Source organism: Bactrocera latifrons, unplaced genomic scaffold (genome assembly GCF_001853355.1).
Source record: "Bactrocera latifrons isolate USDA-ARS-PBARC rearing strain unplaced genomic scaffold, ASM185335v1 scaffold_940, whole genome shotgun sequence".
NCBI lineage: Eukaryota > Metazoa > Arthropoda > Insecta > Diptera > Tephritidae > Bactrocera > Bactrocera latifrons.
In genome coordinates, this window is record NW_017537646.1 from 5,461 (window position 1) to 11,082 (window position 5,622).

Here is a 5,622-nt window from a genome sequence, read left to right on the forward strand (position 1 = left end):
GGTGCTTATATTTACCAGAATTGATTGTATTGAAGTTTTGGTTTCCTTTTGGCAAGTTCATTAAAATCGAAGGCAATAAAATTTTTGTGCATTTGATAATTTTCAGTGGTTTGTGTAAATGGCTGTGCACATGTCCCGGAAGGACGGCTATTATTCATAACCCCCATGAAAAATTTTTGGGTCACATGCGGGCACTTTGATGTGAATGCCTAGACTTGAGTACAATTGTATTAATTAATTAATTTAAATGATCAACAATCATTGCTTTAGTTTCTTCAAACAGGTCTAAGCAATTTTCATATTTCGCGTAAGCCGAGGATTTGAAATTTTCCGGTAGATCTGGGTCAACAAATTCTACCATTGCGTCATAAGAAGCTTGAAGACGTATCCAAAAATTGTCAAGATTTCATTTTTTTACTCCTAATGCCGATTAAATTTACTGTATATAATGTCTTTCTCACTTTATTGTTTTGTAGCACTTGCTTTGAGCATGTTGCTTCTTCAAGTATACATGGACTTTTTTCGTCCGAAATCAGTTGTGAAACATTTAGTAGTTGTGACGATTTACATTCTTTAGAATATGCCTTCATTTAGATAAGATAAATTAATGAAATAATTTCTCTTTGTGTAAATGGATTCACTTTAAACGAAATTCCTGATTGCAAAGCGAATTCTCTTGTAAATAAGAAAATTGTGAAACGTTGTTTTGCTTTATTTTGTTTATCAGATTAAATTAAATAGCGCGTTTAATTAATCCCGAAAATTGTATATTACCGAATCTATTTATTTAATTATAAAATATGCAATATTTATTTTAGTAATTTGTTTTGTGTTTGTATGTCTTATAGGGCATACCTATATGTAGACGAATCTATTTGTATGTACTTGTACTTATTACAAATGAGTGCTCGCATAATACATCTTAAATGCAAACAAACATACGTGAACGACATCATTAGATAGCAACAGTATCTCATTAGCGTGCGAATCACTATTTCAAGTGATCAAAGCACTAAATTCATATGGTTTGCCCCTAAAGAAAATTAAATCAAATCATAAAAAAACATAATAAAGAAAAACTTATTAGGCACAGATTTCCTTAAATTTGAAAAGGCCAGTATAATAAAAGCAATAGAGATTCAATGGAATGGGATAACAGCTCAATTCTCATATATTGAGTCAATATCTGCAATGTCCGCCATAACTAAACCCCAGCTAACAACTTACATACTATTTCGGATATTAGAATTCTTCGATGGGTAAATTTCGCCCCTAATCAAAATGTAGAAAAACATGGCTTCTATGATGCTTCTGAAATGGCCTATTGAGCAACTATTTACGTCCTGAGTGCGAATGGTTCTACGTGGCCAACGAAATCAGATGAATTCTGCCCAAAGTCTCCTGCTCCTATTATCTTAGCTCCTCAAAGTCGGAAAATTCTAAATTATTATATCACTCCAGATGATTACGATAAACTACTCCGATTTTCATCATTCCCGATAGCACTAAGAGTAATCGCTTACATGTTTAACACGTCCTACCCGCCGCATTTTATCTACATAATGTTTCTATACATTATGTGCACAAGTTTGTCAAGTTGTTCGTATGACGGCATTTTTCCAATTGATTTATTTTAGAAAGCACTATAAAAAATAAACTTTATTTGGGAATGTTGAACAACAAATATTATTCCCCAATCCATTTTACCACCGGACCATCGCCGGGTAGAAGTTGTTAAATTTACCTAAGGACTTAAACAAAAAACGAAAAGAATATCAAATGGTAGTTACGCACAACTAACGTATTCCGACTTGCAACATGCCGAAGTCAGTTTTATCATATACCTAAACTTGCTATTTCAAACAAAAGAAATCAGAGTTGCCCGAAAGACGAGACCTCTCGAAACTCGTCTTAAACCCATTCTTGGATGTTAAATGATTAATACGGGCAAATGGTAGATTAGCGAACTCCAGCTTTAGTTACAATGAAAAATTCCGTTTCACCAATACTGGGGTTGATTTTGCTGGTCCTTCCCAGATGCAACACTGAACGAATAATGAGCAGTGCTTCTCCATAAGGACAGTGTAAATTAAAAGTACCCTGTACAAGGAGTAGCAAGATTACATAAACTGAAGAACATTACCATTCCTTCGAATTTTAGGTTCTTGCTATTATCGCTGCCTTATACAAATGACTAGTGTGCCTACTAAATTTMCATTTTTCTTTTCAAACCTATTGTATAAATAATTATGTTTATCTTCTTCTTATAGAAACCGGGGTTTCACGAGGCAATGTCTAAATTGTGTGGATACTATAGAAATTCATAACCATGTTAGCGAAGTTTTGTTCAGATAAGCTGACCAGCTAGTACTCTTATAAGTGTGTAATAAAGGTTCAAGTAACACTCAACAATACATCTTTTAGGAGTACTAAAGTATCGCCTTTAAAACTACTGACAAATAGGTATGCGAGTCAGCGAAATACTTGAGCTACGCTAACTCGTAGACAATGAGGCTATTGAGGAGTTCAATAATGGCAGACACTAGTGTAAGGGTGGCAACCCTCTCCTCGACTGTCAAGAGAGTTGACGGCAACACAGAGACACGAGTAGATATCCACGCGCACGAGTTCGACATAACTTTAACTTAATATTAATATACCTTTCAATTTCATTACTAACTTTTCCATTAAATAAATAATTTGTTAAGTAAGTGTTATCAATTCATTTTCGAGGAGCATAGTACCATCCCAGCCTTTCGGAGCCTTACAGGTCAGAAGTGGGATGAGTTTGCGCATAAGACTATGAAATTTCGCGAGCAACGGTTTGTTGAGACTCCGCTGGGCAAGCGTCGGTGCTCCGCTGGCATCCCGAGTATTTAGTTGAACGTTGAATTCAAATACAGTGGGCAGAACGTTAATTGTCCATTAGCGAAAGAGGGATAATCGAGTTATATCCCTGAACGGTAGCGAAAACATCTAAGCGTAAGTGTAACGACAACGTGCGACTTTAATGAACAAAACAAAACGACTTAATTCTAATTAGAATTCTGTGCAAAACACACACAATCGAACAAACGTAAATAATTAAAATGGCGGTAGTGAAAATCAGTAGTCTGAAATTATCTGAAATAAAGAATTACTTAGCGAAAGAGGTTTAGAAACGGAAGGGCATAAAAATTAACTAATTTTGCGACTAAGTGAAGCGGTTGGTGCGGACGTGATAGAATTTACACAAACGAATGTGCAAGATCAAATAAATGAGTTGCGCGAAATGTTTACCTCGGTGCTGCAGCTGATGCAGTCTAATTCGAGTACGACACCAAGTGATAACGTGAGTAACTGAAATTCGTTTGCGGAACAAGCACGTTTAGAATCACCTAGTACAAGGGCGACTAAAATTAATTATTCTGTAAAAGAAATTGCAGAAACGATACCAGACTTCGATCCAACATCCGAATCGTTAATCACGGTTGAGCAGTTTGTAGATAGAGTTAATGGTGCTATGAGTGCCTATAAGTAGGAAGAAACGTGTTTGTTGTTGGCTGTTTATAGTCGACTCAAAGGCGCCGCGAAAATTTGGCTCAATTCGACAGACAAATTGCATTCCAATTGGAACGAACTTTCAAAGAAGTTGTGCGAAGAGTTCAGGTGCATACCAGATGAAGCTGACATACACTACAAAATGAGTCAGGCAGTGCGTAAGCCAAATGAAAACTTATTAGACTATTGCTTTCGCGTGAGTGCATTAGGGAAACGATTTACATTGAGTGAGTCTGCAATCGTGAAATATGTTAGAGATGGGTTAAAACATCGTGACTTACAAACGGCTATGGCAACTACTCGTTTTAAAACAATGCGTGAGTTACGTCAAGCAAAACCGGATTATACCAAAAACATTCCAACGCGTTCGGGTAAATATGAGAAACACATTGAAAGTGAGAAGAGTGTAAGCGTTAGCGATATAAATAAACAAGTAATTTGTTATAATTGCCAAGGAAAAGGACATTTTTCGAGTAAATGTCCTAAACCACAACGCAGGCGAAGATGCAATGATTGCGATAAAGTGCATCCTAAAAGTGAACCGGACAATTGCGGGAAAAAGAAAACCATAGTGAGAAACACGAATATAGCGCAAGAAACAATAACGAATAACATTTTTGAGCAATGTGTTGTTGTAAACGGTCAACAATTAATGGCATTTATTGATACGGGCAGTGAGTGCTGCATGGTCAGAGCTACGGTAGCAAATAACTTAAAATGTGAAAAAGAAAAATGCGCATTAAAAATAAGTGGGTTTTGTGGTGGTATTATATASGYCYACGCGAAAATTCGTGTACAAATACAAATTGAAAACCTAAAGCGGGAMGTTATATTATATGTCGTAGATGATCAAYTCTTARCAGCAGATTTACTGCTGGGCCAAGACCTTTTTAATGATATGCGGGCTGTTATTGTAGATGGTCGTATAACTTTTGCAAGCGATAATAAATTTACTATCGATGATATAAAGGGCGGTATAAGCGAGTTAAGTGCTAAAAATGATTTAGTTGAACTGTTGAATAGTTACGGTGATATTTTTGCAACAAACATGCATGAAATAGGCAAATCCGATTTAGTGGAGATGTCCATAGATCTTGATACTGACGTTCCTATCGCACAGAAACCATTTCGGGTTCCTGTACCTAAAAAGAAAATCGTCGCGGAAATGATTAACGAACTATTAGCGTGTAATATTATTACAAAATCAAATTCTGAATATGTGAGTCCAATGATTCTAGTTAAAAAGGAAAATGGTAGTGAGCGTTTATGCGTTGATTTCAGACGATTGAATCTACATATGCGTAAAGAAGTTTTTCCAATGCCAAACATTAAGGAACAGTTGCAAATCGCAAAGCAATACGTGTATTTTACTGTGCTCGACTTAAATAGTGGGTATTACCAAATACCGATTGCGAAAGATAGTCAAAAATATACTGCTTTCGTAACAACGGAAGGGTTGTTCGAATTTAAACGAATGCCCTTTKGCCTTAAAAATGCGCCAGTCGTATTTTCGCGATTAATTGCCAAAATTAAAGAGCGTGTTAAGAGTGACGATATGATGAACTATATGAACGATATATTAATCGGAAGTCAAACGATAAACGAAATGTATGAAAAATTACATGGAGTGTTGAGTGCTCTTCGCGACGCAAACGTAACGTTAAATATACAAAAATGCGAGTTTTTGAAAAACAGTATACAATTTCTGGGTCATGAGTTGACACCTGACGGTATTGCGCCAGGACTAGTTAAAACCCTTTCGATACGAGATTACAAAACGCGCGGGTCCCGCTAAATCGTTTACTTCAACAATTCAAACAATTTTAGCGTCTCGACCAGTGATGACTGCATTTCGGGTTGATGCACAACATCAAGTACATGCGATTTCGATCGGTCTGGCCGGCGTTCTGTTGCAAACGAAGACTGGAAACCAGTCATATACTATAGTCGCGCGACTACGGACGCGGAAAAACATTATCATAGCTACGAGGTGGAAACGCACCATCCAGTGGTCAGTCAACAGTATGAGAAATAAGACAACGTCACGAACACCTCAASAATTACTCTTCGGTTTTCAACCAC

At 36.6% G+C, this 5,622-nt stretch overlaps 1 pseudogene; it reads left to right on the forward strand.

The window, feature by feature from the left end:
* Nucleotides 1–3,089: 3,089 nt before the first annotated feature.
* On the forward strand, nt 3,090–5,335 carry LOC108977714 (annotated as a pseudogene).
* Nucleotides 5,336–5,622: the final 287 nt, after the last annotated feature.